Raw genomic sequence first — 16,504 nt, 5'->3', positions numbered from 1 at the left:
AAAGGAGATGGGGAGAGAGAGAGAGAGAGAGAGAGAGAGAGAGAGAGAGAGAGAGAGAGAGAGAATAGGAGATAGGAAGATGAATAGAATAGGATAAGGAGAGGGGGATGGAGAGAGATTTAGAGACAAAGAGAGAAGGGGTTAAGGAGAAGGGGATGGAGAGAGAGTTAGAGACAAATAGAGAAGGGGTTAAGGAGAGGGGGGAGGGAGAGAGAGGGAGATTGGAAAAATGCGAGAGCGAGAGAGAGAGAGAATAGGAGATAGGAAGAGAGGAATAGAATAGGATAAGGAGAGGGGGATGGAGAGAGAGAGAGAGAGTAGGATGAGGAGAGGGGGATGGATGGAGAGGGAGAGAGGGGGAGATTGGGAAAAGGAGAGGGGGAGGGAGAGAGAGAGAGGGAGATTGGGAAAAGGAGAGAGAGAGAGAGAGAGAGAGAGTAGGATAAGGAGAGGGGGATGTATGGAGAGGGAGAGAGAGAGGGAGATTGGGAAAAGGAGAGAGAGAGAGAGAGAGAGAGAGAGAGAGAGAGAGAGAGAGAGAGAGGGGGGGTAAGAGAGAGAATAGGAGATAGGAAGAGGAATAGAATAGGATAAGGAGAGGGGGATGGAGAGAGAGTTAAAGACAAAGAGAGAAGGGGTTAAGGAGAAGGGGATGGAGAGAGAGTTAGAGACAAAGAGAGAAGGGGTTAAGGAGAGGGGGAGGAGGGAGATTGGGAAAAGGAGAGGGGGGAGGGAGATTGGAAAAAGGAGAGGGAGAGAGGGGGATATTTGAAAATAGAGAGAGGGGGGGGGGGGGAGATAGAGGAGAAATTGGGAGAGAGGGAGAGGGAGAGGGAGGGAAGAGATGGGGAGAGAGAGAGAGAGAGAGAGAGAGAGAGAGAGAGAGAGAGAGATGAGGTAGAGAGAGAACAAGAAGGAGAAAAGGGTGAGAGAATCAACAGAGAGAGAAGTGTAAGGGGGAGAGAGATGAGATAGAACTCAAGGAGGATAATTAGGGCTCAAAATAGATAAAGACGGTGATGGGGGAAGGAAGACGAGAGAGAGGAAAAGAAGAGATACATGCATGTATACAAACATATATATATATATATATATATATACATATACATATATGTGTATATATGTGTGTGTGTGTATATATATATATGTACATATATATATACATACATACATACATATATATATATACATATATATGTATATATATATGTATGTATGTATATACATATATATATATATATATATGTATGTATATACATATGTATGTATATATATATATATGTATATATAACTATAGATATGCATATATACATACATAAACACATATTATATATGTACGTCTATATATATGTGTATTAAATGCTAAGTTTACAAGCATACATTATTATGTCTTCATAACATGTATGGGTTTTGTGAAACAAAATAATGGTTTTAGTTCTACATAACCCGTATGGATTTTGTGAAACACAAAATAATGATTTTAGTTCTACATAACCCGTATAGGTTATTTAGAACTGCGAATAGTACTTTTTATTTTTCAAAACCCATGCGAGTTTTGGCTTGGTAAGAGGGTTGGAAAACGACCCTAAGGCTTGCAAGCCCATTTTCCCCCCATTTTTGTCCCTTTACACATTTTTTCATCGTCCAACATGATTTCTAGACTTCTTCGTCATCAGGTTTACAAATGATCAAGTGGGTATCTCTAAAATTACCACCTTAATCATACACATCTTCTCAGTTTTCTGACCATATAAATTTTTCTATTTTTGGACAACATTAGCATAGTAAACTTTAATTTTCTTTATCAGTGCCTTGACAGTCGTCAAAGACATATGTCTACCATTTTTTAATAACTTTTGATATACTTCACCAAATTCAAAATAAATTACATATTATTCTTCTACACTAGATTCTATACACTTTTTTAAAAAAAGTTTGCATTTTTATTATTTTGATGCAAGTTATGCCCAGCGCATGAACAGGTACCAAATTTTCAGGATGTGGTCACTTCAAAAACTCATAAAAGAAAAAATACTCAACGGAAAATTACAAAAAAAATACACAACTTCTAGATCTCACTCTTACCTATCATCCTACCAAAGGGTTTTGAAAAATACTAAATCTAACTATATATTTTGTGCAACGCATGAAAACAGCTATGTTATACTTTTTTGAAAAAATCAAAAAAAAAAATTTGTGCGTGAAAGGTTTGACCCTCTTAATCTTATCCAATTTTTTAAAAATTTAGTAGTTTAGAAACTATATTTAGAGTACTACAATTCTTATTATTTTCTCAAATCCTAGTTTTGAGTGCATGACCTTCAAATATCTATTTGAAGTTCAGGTTTACCCATTTTTAGAAGAAAAAAAAGTGGCCACTTATACCTCCCTTTTTGTTCACCATCTTGGTGCACTTACCCTACCATGCCTCCCATCCCAGGTGGTCTCTGATATGAACGCACTCTCTTGGACAAATGTTGTCGTGCTCTAATGTTAGCCATGATGATCAAACGCTCATAGGAAATCTCAAAAATCACAATGAACTCCAAGAACTTAACAGAATGCAAATGAGCAAATGAAAGGTTCAAATCACTATTTATAAGCTCAAATTTAGGGTTTTTCTCACTTTGACAGTCGTGGTCCCCCTAAACTTCAAAACACTTGTAGGCCAGTCAAACAGATCTAAAATCACACGAAACTTCACATGATTGCTCACTAGCATGGTATCAAAAAAAGGGTCTCAATTTCAGAATTTTTCAACCACTTTTTCTAAGGGGGCATATTTACACCCTAAGCATCATCGAGGCATACTGGGGCAAAAAAATTTCATTTCTTTGAAACGTCGTTTCGACATTGTCTCAAAGAGGGGCAAATGTAGACACCTAAACATGTCGCGTTAATGGTGTACTAATTATTCATCTAGTTGATTAAATATTTTTTTAATTATTTAATTAATTAATCTTATTCCTCTAAATTCATATTTCTTCATTATCTTACTAATTATCGTATTTCAATTTCTATTCCTCATCAATTAATCATTTAACCCTTTTTCTAAATATTAATTAAATTTTAATTACTTAATTAATTGTGACTTTAATTCCTTTAATTTAAATAATCTTTATTATTTAATTAAAGTCTATTTCTAAATAATTAAGTAGTTTCTTTTAATTATTTAATTAACTAATTAATTCCTCTAATTCAAATTTCAAATCTAAATCCCCAAATTCTAATTTCATCTAATTTCATTATTTCTTCAAATTCAAATTCAAATTCATATTCTTCCAATTTCATCTAATTTAAGTTACATGCGCATTTCAATTTCATGATTCTAAGTCAAAATTCATGTAACACTCAAAAATCAAATTGAATTTCTAAGTCAAGTTTGCATGAATTCAAAGATCAAGTTGAATTTAAAATTCAATATTTAAATCAATTATCATGCAAAGATTAAATTGAAATCTAAATCAAGTTCAAGAACATGTTAAATTAATCAATTCAATTAATTAATTAATTAAATCAATTACCTTTCCAATCTTTATTTTTATCTTCCACTTTGTTTTTTTCCAAAAAGCTTTCAATCAGTCATCAACTACTTAACAATTCCATCTATTTTAATTGATCAATTCAATTAATTGATTAATTGCATCATTCTTTATTTTTCCTCCAATCATTTTTTTTCATCTTTCAATCAGCTTTTTTCTCAATCAGTTAACTCATTTATCTATTCAATCAATTGAGTTCCACCTCTTAATCATTTTGTTCCACCTCCAAATCAGCAGTTTAACTATCAATCAGCATGTGAGCTCACTTGAGTTCCACCTCTCAATCAATCCTCTCCAAAAATCTATAAATTCAGGATCAATTCTCCATTTTCGACAATCACAAACTTCAAAATCTTGTGTCACTTGCAGGTTAGCAGCACAATCTGAGAGCCATCGTACCACAAGAAACAAAAGAACAATGGAAGCTACATGCGATCATGGAATAGAGAATTTTGATTGAATATTATAAACCCTATTGCTTTGTTTGTATTATTTCATTGGTTTGTTTAGGATTCTTTAATTAGATAGGGATTCATGATTTCCCTTTTATTATAAGTTATACAATGATAAATTTTACGCATAAACAATATTCACTGTTAAAAATTATAATATATTAATAAATGCTACACTACATGATTGCACATGTTTCTCAACTCCATCACATTGAAATAAATGATAGCTTCCTTTAATATAATCATGCAATAATATTTGATACATCTATAGTACCTTCCCTTACTTCACATGATAGTTTGAATATTAGATTCTTATATTTATGAAGCCTATAGTCCAAAACCAGAAGTGGCTTACCTAAAAGTGTCAACTTATAACAATTTTAAAATATGAATTTACATTATGGTTTTAGTTTATATGCTAGCTAATATTTTTCTTATATATTCCTACTAAATCTATCCCTATTTGTCAACCATCAATGATTTCTATATAAAAACAATATGTTTGCAATCAACACTTTTCATTGTCGTTAACAACCCCTTACTCTAATCTATTAGATTTCCCTTACACAATTGTAGGTCTATGCATAATTCCACAACTCAGTCATGAATTTAATCTTGACATCACTATAAAACACAATTGAAGGACATTTGCCAATATGAACATTGCAACAAAAATAATAACCTTGATGCAACATTTAAACCATTTTAATTTTTTATAGATAAGAATATTAGTCTTGATTACCAATGTAACCAAGATGCAATTGAGGGGTTGTGCTATCAAATCAAGCCCATTACTAAGTCCTTGGTTTTAATTATCACATATCTTATGTACACATTGTATACTAAATGTTAATGCTTTCAAGTGGTTCAATCCATAATAACCATGGAAATAGAATTTGTTTATTAACATTATTAACGATATACAACAACGAGTATATGAACTCTTATTGATGATAAAATAAAACATGAGTCCAATTTATTTTTAATAAATTAAATAAACCATACTTCCTCTCATTTTTATTTATACCATACTTTAGCCATTTGATGATTATAATATTCTAAGGTTCAACATTTTACACACAAAATTGAATGGGCTTAAATGCTAAATCCACTCTTTAAAATTAATCTAAGGTTTAGCTTAATCTAGCCCATAAGGAAAAATAATGGGATCCATTATAAAAGATCATTGAAACAATGAACTACGTCTCATTTAAATAATCAACTATGCATCTAGTTCCCAAAACACCCCAAAATATCATTTACTTACTTATTATGTCGAGAGGCATCTACAATGACATACAAATATCCGTAAACAAAAAATTAATTTTGAATAAATTTGATGTGTAGATGACAGGTAAATGCATGCATGTTTCAGTTTCTCTAAAAGTATTATTTTATTACTCTGAACAAAATAGAATCATTGCCACTTGTCTCTAAGTATATGAAACTGTTACATCTTTAATGAGAGTGAAAGAGTGCAGCATTACTCAAATTCATGTCCTTGACAACTAATAAACATGCAAGACAATTATGTGATATCTCTGGACATTATTTTACGCATATTTTTTCTAGAATATAAGTATACTAGTAATAGTAATAATGAGAAATCATTTACTTAAATTGTTTACCTTTGCGTATCTAATTCAAAAGTATATATATCATGAGACTATGGAAACTGGAAGTAGGTTTTTCATTGGATTATCTATGTTCGAGACTATGGAAGTTGCGTTCAAGACTGTGGAAGCTCGGTTCGAGACTGTGGAAGTTACATTTGAGATGGTGGTGGTGGAAGTTGTGTTTGTCTTTTTTTCCTTGACTGTGGGCCCAGAGCAATTGCTGGTGGGAACAGGTTTGCCTTTTTCTTACCTTCCTGGAGTCATTTATTTTAATATTTTTCATCCCTTTTGTCTCTTCAAACAGCACTTTGTATCCCGCATTACTTTGCATTACTTTCAATTTGGGGTCTGCAAAACCTTCTTAGACCTTTCTCTTTAAACGATTTTCTCATTTCTAGAATCTATTTCAATTGACAATGTTGGGTTCGAAAATCTTTCTCTAGCTTACCACTGGGGTTTGCAAACCTTCTTGCACTTGCAAGTTGGGATTAGGGTAACCGTGGGCTATCAATAAAACAAAGCAAGGTTGATCCAGATCAAACAGTAGTAGGGTTTGGAAAACTTTCTTAAACTTGCAACTGGGGTTTGTAAAACCTTCTCAATTTTGCAAACTGGGGTTTAGGTAACCACAACTTACCTCAGTTAGAACCATCAATGAGTGAAATGGTGCAAATAGATCCACCAGTGCTTGGTGAATCTTAGATAACCAGGTTTCATGATGACAATAACATTTTGATAGTCCAAACAGCTGTGACAAAGCAACAGTCAGGTATAGCAGTAGGTGGAGTAAATAAGATCTTAGAATCAAGTACTGCAACAAATGACAACTTGAAAGCAGGAGAAATGTTTCAAAGAGATGGTTTAGTACAAAACACCATTTCTGGTATGTTAAACACAATCACGCAATTACTTGTCATAAAAGGTCATGAAATCCCTATGCATTTTGAAACCAATTTGTTGGGCCAAGTAAAAATTGTCTCACTAGGCAATACTAGTAAATGGCTCTGGGTCAATGCTAGACAGTTCAAAGGCATTCTAAAATGCAGACTTGCCCAGCTGAAATGGGAACATGAAAGGAAATAACATTGCCAGAGGGTCAATAAATAGGGGGTAAGGCAAAAGGGTGGCCTCAAGTTTCCCCCTCCTTCCTACTTAGATGGTAGCAACCTTTCGTGTGACAGTAGTAAATTTGTTGACTCCATCTTTTATAGCCCTATTTCTACACCTCTCACTTGGAATTCTGAGTTATATGTGCAAGAATTATTGATAGACAAGGAGAGGTTAGAACTTCTGGAGGCTAAAGAGCAAGAAAGAGACCTCAAAATGCATGTTCTGGCTGCAGCCAATAAATCTTTGGCAGACATTAACAATGCTCTAAAAGAATCAATTTTACTGCTACAAAAATCACTCTCAGCTGGGCAGCTTGAATGGCAGAACATGAAGGATGCATGGCAGAATATGCAAGTTGAATGGAAAAATACAAAAGTTTCAATGGAAGAAAATAAAGCTTCAACAGATGCTAAGGCATTTTGTGATAAGGAGAAATAGATTTACATGCTAGTGTGTTAAGAAAGGCAGAAATTGTAGACGAAAAAAGAAGTTTTGCAGAGGTTACCAAAACTTGGGATAAGAGTAGTAAACACTCTACTCGTATAGGTGTGGAAGAAAATACTCACGTAGATCATACCCAAGAGAGAGAGATCAAAGAAAGGTAGTTCAGGGAATCTAATGTAATTATCAAAGGCATAAAAGATTATGGTGAAGGTGAACACACTCTTGATTTAACAAGGGGCTTTCTAAGTGAAGTGTTGCTTTGGCAAGGTCAAATCCGCCAAGCATGGAGGGTTGGAAATGTTGATATTTTGAGTTTGTTGGTATTTTGCATAGAGATTGCATTAATGATATGTTGTCATTGATGTCAATTGAATCGGTAATGGTATTCATGTTATTGCTAATACTGTTGTTTTTGATATTGGCTAGTAACCGGTAAGAAGAGCTTTGTGGAAGATGTTGTAAACCTGTATGTTAAATTTGTGAGATAAACCGGTGACCTGGTGTAAAGGGTTAAACCTTTCTATGAATTGTAACCGGTAAACCCTATCAGTTGTTAAACCCTAACCGATCAAGTTTGATGGTTTATTATCTGATGAGCAGTAATGATGAAGACACATGTGATCATTGAATGAGGATATGTTCAAATTGTTTTGGTGCGTTGTTCTTGTCTAGGAAAGGAGCAAAGTGGATTGCATTTAATGCACAGCATGTGATGAGTTACGAAGTCCTATGAAGTGGTGATCATGGAGCGATTGGAATTTTCTTGAAGAATGTGAAGAGATTGTCATGATTTCTAACGGTCAAGATTCTACCCACTTGTTTGTAATCTCGATGATGAGAATTAGGTTTTTGTTGTGTTACCGACCTAATTGATTTCTATTTAAGGTTGATGAAGTTGTTGTAAAGGTTGTTGGCAAGATTGGTAGAAAACCTGTTGAGTATGCAGTTGCCTAACCGGTGAATGGATCTGCACTTTGAGTGAAGGCAGATTGAAGCATAGAAGGATCTTATCAAGCAAATGTAGTGCTACTCAGACAGATCAAGAAAACCTGTTGTTTTCTAACAATTACAGCGGAAGTAAAATCCCTTAACCGAGTAAGCTCTAACAAGCTTGGTTACTCATTAAATCCTCTAACAAGGTGGTCCATTAGCTTGGATTCTTAAATCATCCAACGAGGTTACTCCTATCAGGGTATTGTTCTTTTCATCAAGGCATATTTGTAAATCCCTTAACCAGGTGATTCCTAACCGGAATTGGTTCTTAACAGGACTTATTGTAAAGCTTTAACAAGCTTGACTCCTAACAGGGCGAACTTCGAAAGAGTTCAAATAGCTATCCTTGTGAGTCTCATCTCACCGTGGTTTTTACCTATTTGGGTTTTCCACGTATAAACATTTGTGTCAAGTGGTGAATGATTTTGTGAATGTGATCTTATTTGTTGATGTGGTTAATTTCCGATAAGGCATGTTATGTAGAAACATTGAGAGATGAATATGTTGAGTTATGTTTAAGTATTCTTGATATTCACAAGATTGAAGTTGTTTACTGTTAAAGTTGTCATAACAGTTAAACAGATTGATGTCAAGCATTCTTATGAATATTGATATTGACTGAGATATGTTTACTTTGTTTGACTGAGTTTGAGTTTGGGAACTTTGTATCATTTTTTCAATATACTAATTCACCCCCCCCCCTTCTCATTATTCTACCGGATACTTATTCTTTCATCATACCATCAATTGTTATCAAAGCGAATCAGGTCCTCTTAATCTAAAATCCTAACAGCTTGAGGAAAAGATCTTGTAGATCATGATGAAGAAAGAAGGTTTGAAGTTCAACAAAGAAAACTATAGAATATGGAGTGACAGGATGGAGATTTACATTAAGAGTCTTGGTAGTTAGTATTGGGATCATATAGAAAATAAGTATACTACACCTATTGGACCCTTGACTGATGATCAGAAGAAAGAACAGCAACAAAATCACCAGGCATTAGAAGTTATTATCAGTTCCCTGTCTAATTCTTAATATGTAAATGTTTGTGGTCTTTAAATTGCATATGAATTATGGAAGAAATTAGAAGAGATTTACAGCGGTGATGAACATGTTAAGATTGCCAAAGAGGAGAGTTTAAGAGGAAAGTTTGACGACATGAGAATGTCTGAAGGTGAGAATATCCAGCAGTATGGTCAAAGGATTAAATAGATGGTTGGTGAGATAAAGAGTGCAAGAGGGAAAGTGGAAGATGCCACAGTAATCAGTAAGGTACTGAGAACCCTGCTACCGGTCTATGCTATCTGAGTTGCAGCTATTCAGGAGCTGAAATCCATTGACAAGACAAAGGTAACTCTTGACTCTATTATTGGCAAGTTTACTGCTTTTGAAATAAATGGATATGATGGTAGTGTATAGAAATCAAAATCTGCATTAAGAGCTTTTGTCTCTAACCCATCTATGAGAAGAAGTAGAGATACCAGCCATAACTATGAATCTAGATCCAACAGAGATGCTAAAGATGAAGATAGCTTAGTGGAACTTGAAGCATTGTTGGCAAAATGATTGCCTAGAGGCACTGGTAAATATAGAGGTAAGCTACCTTTAAAATGTTTTGCATGCGACAAGATTGGTCATATAGCAGCAAATTGCCCTAATGATAAAAATGAATACAAGAAAGACAAATTTAAGAAATATAAGGGTAAAGGCAAGAGAGATTGTCTTGTAGCTATTGACAATGGTATTACTGATGAAGAATCTGATGATGATGCTAGTGAAAATATTGTGTTTGTAGCTATTAAGGAAGAAATATCATATTAGAAGGCACTAGTATCCAGAATGGATAACTCTGATGATTGGGTCATTGATAGTGGTTGTTCACATCACATGACTGGTGATCGGAGCAAATTTCTTTCCCTGAAAGAATTTGATGGCGGTGTTGTCAGATTTGGCAATGAATCACCCTATATGGTTAAAGGTAAGGGATTTATTTCTCTTAATGGGAAGAGAAGTCTTGACGATGTCTATTGGGTTGAAGGCCTAAAGCACAATCTGTTAAGTGTGGCACAACTTAATGACAAAAGATACCCACTGGAGTTCAGAAATGGAATGTGCAAAATCTTTGACAACAAAGGTGAATTGATTACAGCTGGGAAATAGACCAGAGGTAATCTATTTCATCTCAATCCTAAAGTTAGAAACTGTTTGATTGCAAAAATAGATGATAGTTGGCTTTGGCATAGGAGATTTTATCATATAAATTTTAAAAATATTCTTAAAGTAAGCAAGTCTAAGACAATAAGAGGTTTGCCTCAGCTAGACAAACCGGTTAATGCTCTTTGTAAAGAATGTCAACTAGGAAAGATGACTTCTTCAACTTTTAAGAGCAAGTCCTTCTCAGCAGAGCACTTGTTAGAATTGGTTCATACAGATCTATGTGGACCAATAAGAACAAGAAGCATTCAAGGTGATAGATACTTCATGATCTCCACTGATGATTGTTCAAGGATGATGTGGGTCATATTCTTGAAGGATAAGAATGAAGCTTTTGGTAAATTCAAGGCATTCAGATCCTTAGCTGAGAAAGAGAGTGGCAAAAAGATAAAATGTCTAAGAACAGATCAAGCCAGTGAATTCACTTATGTAGAGTTCACTAAATATTGTGATGATAATGGTATCAAGCCGTAGCTTTCTGCACCAAGGACACCACAACAGAATGGCATAGCAGAGAGAAACAACCGGTCGGTGGTTGAAGTGTCTAGGACTATGTTGATACAAGGAGGTGTATTAAAAACATTTTGGAAAGAAGTTGTAAGTACAGTCATGTACACAATGAACCGAGTTCTGGTAAAAATAGGTAAGGACAAGACCCCATATGAGTATTGGTATGGGAGATCACCTGATGTTAGCTATTTTAAGATATTTGGAAGCAAATGTTTTATTAAAAGAGGTGATTACATAAGCAAGTTTGAAGCTAAGAGTGATGAAGGCATATTTCTTGGCTATTCCACCAAGAGTAAGGCCTATAAATGCTTAAACAACTAGACACAGAAAATTGTTGAAAGTGTTGATGTTCGTGTAGATGAATTTCCTGAAATTTCCGAAGGAACCAGTTCTGAGAAGAAGGATGAAGATCCTTGCATTTTGCTTTTGGAACCTGAAATTGTTAAATCAGAAACCGGTAAAGAAAATCCTGATGTACCTGTTCAACTGGAACAAATAAATTCAGAGGAAGATGATAATGAAGAAGTTGAACCTGAAGAGAATGATCATGATATTCCTAGGTATGTGAGATTGAATCACAATTCTGAACAGATGATTGAGGATATGGATGTTGGAGTAATAACTCGAAGGAGAATAAGAGAGGACTCTTGCATGATATCCACCTTTGAACCTAGAAGTGCTAAGGAGGAATTTGGTGATGATCATTGGGTGAAAGCTATGGAGGAGGAGTGCTATGGAGGAGGAGTTAGATCAAATTGAGAAGAACAACACTTGGACCCTAGTACCTTGACTGGTAAACAAGAATGTTATAGGTACTAAATGCGTGTTCAGAAACAAATTAAATGAAGATGGTGTTGTAATTTGCAATAAGGCAAGATTAGTATGCAAAGGATATGCGCAAGAAGAAGGAGAATACTATGGAGAAAATTTTGCACCAGTAGCAAGACTGGAAGGTGTCAGAACACTACTTGCATTTGCAGCTCATAAGAAGTTTAAGGTATACCAAATGGATGTCAAGTCTGCATTCTTGAATGGGATACTGGTAAAAAAGGTTTATATAGAGCAGCCTGATGGTTATGCATTGACGGATAAGGAAGACATGGTATGCAAATTGCATAAAGCCTTGTATGGATTAAAGTAGACACCCAGAGCATGGTATGAACAGCTTCATACTCATTTGATGAAGATAGGCTTTACTAGAACTAGTGATGATAGCAACATTTATCTCAAGTTTGAAGGAGATGAAATACTGGTTAGTGAAGTATTTGTAGATGACATTATATTTGGAGGTAATGATGACATGAGTAATTGCTTTGCAGATGAAATGAAGAATGAATTTGAGATGTCATTAGTAGGGGAAATAAAAAAATTCATAGGCTTACAGATACAGCAGATGAAGAATGGTATTTTCATTACTCAATCCAAGTATGTGAAAGAGGTTTTGAAGACTTTCGGTATGAGTGACTGTAAACCAGTTGGAACCCCAATGGTTACAAGTTGTAAATTGTCCAAGGAAGATGCATCTAAGTTTGTAGATGAAAAGGAATACAGGTCAATGATTGGCAAATTACACTATGTTGTTCACAATCGATTGGATATTGCCCATACAGTTGGTATTGTTGCTAGATTTCAGAATAATCCAAAGGAGGCACATCTGATGGCAACCAAGAGAATTTTTAGATATCTAAAAGGTACTATTGACTATGGGTTATGGTATCCATATGGTGTAAAATTTGACTTGAAAGTATACACAGATGTTGATTGGGCAGAAAATATTGATGATCAGAAGACTACTACTGGTGGAGCATTATTTCTAGGAGGAAGGCTAGTCTCTTGGAGTATCAAAAGCAGAGTTGCACTTCACAATCTATTGCTGAAGCTGAGTATGTAGGATCTTATATGAATTGCACACAAGCTATGTGGATGAGGCACATTTTGGAAGGTTTGAAGATGGAAATATCAGAACCAATAAATATTTTGTGTGATAATAAAAGTGCAATAAACATTTCTAAAAATCATGTTTTGCACGCAAGGACTAAGCACATTGAATTAAAATATCACTGCTTGAGGGAAAAAGTTCAAAGTAAAGATGTTATCTTGGAGCATGTCTCTACCAAGGAGCAGCTTGCAGATATCTTTACCAAACCTCTGCCTAAGACCACTTTTGAGTATCTTAGAATTCAATTGGGGGTTATCCCTCTTCATGAAGTTAATTGAGCATGATGCTGGTTGCATTAGTCCCTGAATTACTTGCAGAATTTTACATGGATTGATGAAGAAGTGGATGTATTCCATAGGGGGAGCATCAACTTTAAATTTGAGTCATTAAATTTGAGTCAAAGTTTATAGGCCCATTTCAAAATTTTGCTCAGCATGTCAGAAAAGTACCTAAATGAGTCAGTTTGAATGGCCTAGTTTGCGAGAGGGCAAAATGGAGCCGATTGATTTTCAGAGGGTAAGGCATGGGATTCATGTCTTACACCTTTCATTTGGCCTATTCAGTGATGTGCAACTTTTAGAATTCAGTTTGGATAAGTTTATGAGGTACCCATTTCGAGGCGTGAGTTGAAAGTGCATTTAGGCACAAATGCAGATTTTATTGAGTAGCCTACTTTGAGCGACTGCATCTTTTTCCCTATTGATCTTCATGGAGAATTTAAAAATGGATTCAATTCTATGCATAAATGTGAGTCATCCTGCAAAATTTCAAGTCTTAACGAATCCATTTGCTCAGTTTACCAAGTCAAATCCATTTGCAATTTCTATGTTTTGGCAAGTCCCTATTTCGACAGCTAGTCGGAGCCCTGTTTCGCATAAGTGTAAAAGTTGCCTCAGTAAGTGTCATACCATAATGTTTCTTCTGGGTTAATTTTGGTATAAATGATGAGCTATGTTTCAAATTTCAAGCCTTTGTCAATCCGTTTGATCGATTTTCAAAAGAGTTCCTTTAGCCATCGTTTTCAGTTATCTGTACTTTCAGTGCTATATCAGTTAATGTAGCCATTTTCATGAGTGCACCATTTGCATCATGTCAGTCTTGTGATCAAACTGAGAATTCTAAGTTTTAATATGTACTTCAAGGTACCTATGTTTCAAATTTGAGGGTCTACGGAGGTCGTTTGGTATTTTTGAGAAAGGCATCATGTGTTGCCAGAACATTGACTTCATCAGATCTGTAGTGTTTCCTAACTTATTGAGCTTGTGAAATGATCTATCTGCTTATAGTTGATGCAGTTGTGTGTTTTTAATTGTTGTATTCAAAGCATCAAAGGGTATCCCCCCCTAGGTCTAGCAGAACCTGAAGTGCAGGAGGATCAATTAGGATCCTATGTTATGTTGTCTAAGCCCTGATGTGTTTTGTAGACTGAAATTGGCCATTTCATAGAAGGATTGCAGGTGTTCTTGGGTTATCACTTTTGGTGAACAACACCCCTATTGAGGCACTTGCTATGGTGTGTCTCATAAGCTATCTAAAAAGAACCAAACAAATGGAAGAAGGTAGATGGCCTAAAGTGGTCTTCAATGATATATTATGCAAAAGGAAAAAGACGTGGATGCAACAAAACATCAAGTGGATGAGTAAATGGAATATCCATTTTAATATGTGTCTCACAAATAACAAAGACATAAAGGTCTTTTTTATGGATGAAATCTACAAGAGAAATTAGGAAAATGGGCTTGGAAGGAAGAAAATTTATTATATCAATGAGTTCAATCCCACATGTGATCAACTTCAAAAAGCGTACATCGAGGCCAACATTTCATGGAGAGCTAAAATTCTTATTTCTTAGCAGAGAACCAGCTCTCATCAACTACGTTGTGAGACCGGGCATTGGAAGAGGCCAAAAGAGGCTTGGGAAGAGAGAGTTTGCACTTTTGCAATTCTAGGAATGTGGAAACTAAACAACATTTTAATTTAGAATGCGATGCTTACAAGGATAGCAGGGACAAATTTGTTATTATTTTATCTGATTGCTCTTAGCATATCCTATTTAGCGAAGAGTAGATTGAGAAGTTGGGAGTGCTCATCGTCAACTTGCACAAGAAAAGAAATGAGTTACTAAAGTTGGTTTAATTTGCCAAGTTGTCCCATTAGCTTTGTTTAGCCTCGAGGACGTTAAAAATTATCTATCTATATTTTGGAAAAGAAAATCTGAAAACATGGAAGAGTATAGTTATCTCTAAGATAACATTAAAATTATTGATCATTGAGCCATATGTTTGTGTCTTTTGATCGATGTTTAAAGTCCCAGCTACACCATGGCGATACTTTGCTCCATCCTCACACCTCATCTCAGCATGCCAAAATATTTCTCCAACCCTTCAATTACCTGTCCCCTGCATTACTCTCTCCTCACATCCGTCTTACCAACAAAATCTGAATCCCCTTTTGGGTGGGGTTTTGGGTGGCTAGGAAACTACCCGAGCATTCTTTTTCCTTTGATTCCATTCGATGCCTCTTCCTCCTCAAAAGAAAGCCCTCTTGATGTAAGCATGGAGGTCTTTGTCAAACATTGTGCAGTTTCTTATGCTCTTACGCCTACCAAAATTGCCTTTTCTACAAATCCAATTTGTGCATGTCCTGCGACCATTGCATGCCATAGGATCGCATCTATTTCTAGTATTCTGTCAAACAATTCGGGTGCTTTTTCTATGCTTGTGCATCTTGCATACATGTCTACCAAATCCTTTGCAACTACAACATTTAGCAAAAGTCCTCTCTTCTTAATGCTTTGATGGATGTCCCTGTCTGTTTCCCCACCAAACAACTACCTTAACCCCTTCCTTGCAATTTTCTTCCACCCATTTTTGTATGCCATGAAGGTAACATTTGTCTCTAACCACTAAAATTTGTGCATTTTTCCTTTGTTTCTCCTCCATCGCTTACTTATTGTTAATTTAATCGAGCAGAGAAAAACATATAATGATCAACACAAAACAACAGAAAGAAAAACAACACAAACAAAGACACGAGACAAGAATTTATAGTGGTTCAACAAATGCCTACATCCACTCGCAAGAAGGGAATTATCTTATTAACCAAATATCCAATACACTGTACATAGACTACACACATATATTTATACATTCATATTCAGGTATGAATCGAAGTGTCTGGAGAAGTCAAATGGTCATGTGACGGTTGGGCTTCATATACCCAACAATATCCCCTCTGAAGTTCAACTAGCACAGCTATGCACTATGGCATCCCCTGCTTTCCATTTCGAAACTTATAGAACAAGACCCAATGAGGATTTTAACTTCACTAAACTTTATTCACGAACAGTGCGAATTAAAATTCTCCAAAGCACGTTAGATTGAAGAAAACTTAACCACATAGCATCTTCTCTTGCAAATTTTACGAACAAAAACTTGCCCATAAATCTATAATCAGAAACACCACTATCTGCAAGTGCAAAATATACTCCTTCATCAAAGTATCCTGCTCGTGTGCTCCCCCGCTATAAAAAATCTAAAAAATTGTCATCTTCCTCAGATACCACGAGATTTACCTTACTTTGGAGAAAGAAAACAACATGAATACTACACTTGAGAATTCTTTGAGCCATCAGGGCTACCTCCCACTCTAACAGTACAACCTTGAAGCAATTATCATATAGT

Source organism: Cryptomeria japonica, chromosome 3 (genome assembly GCF_030272615.1).
Source record: "Cryptomeria japonica chromosome 3, Sugi_1.0, whole genome shotgun sequence".
NCBI classification, from domain to species: Eukaryota; Viridiplantae; Streptophyta; class Pinopsida; order Cupressales; family Cupressaceae; genus Cryptomeria; species Cryptomeria japonica.
Note: the sequence above shows the minus strand (reverse complement) of the source record.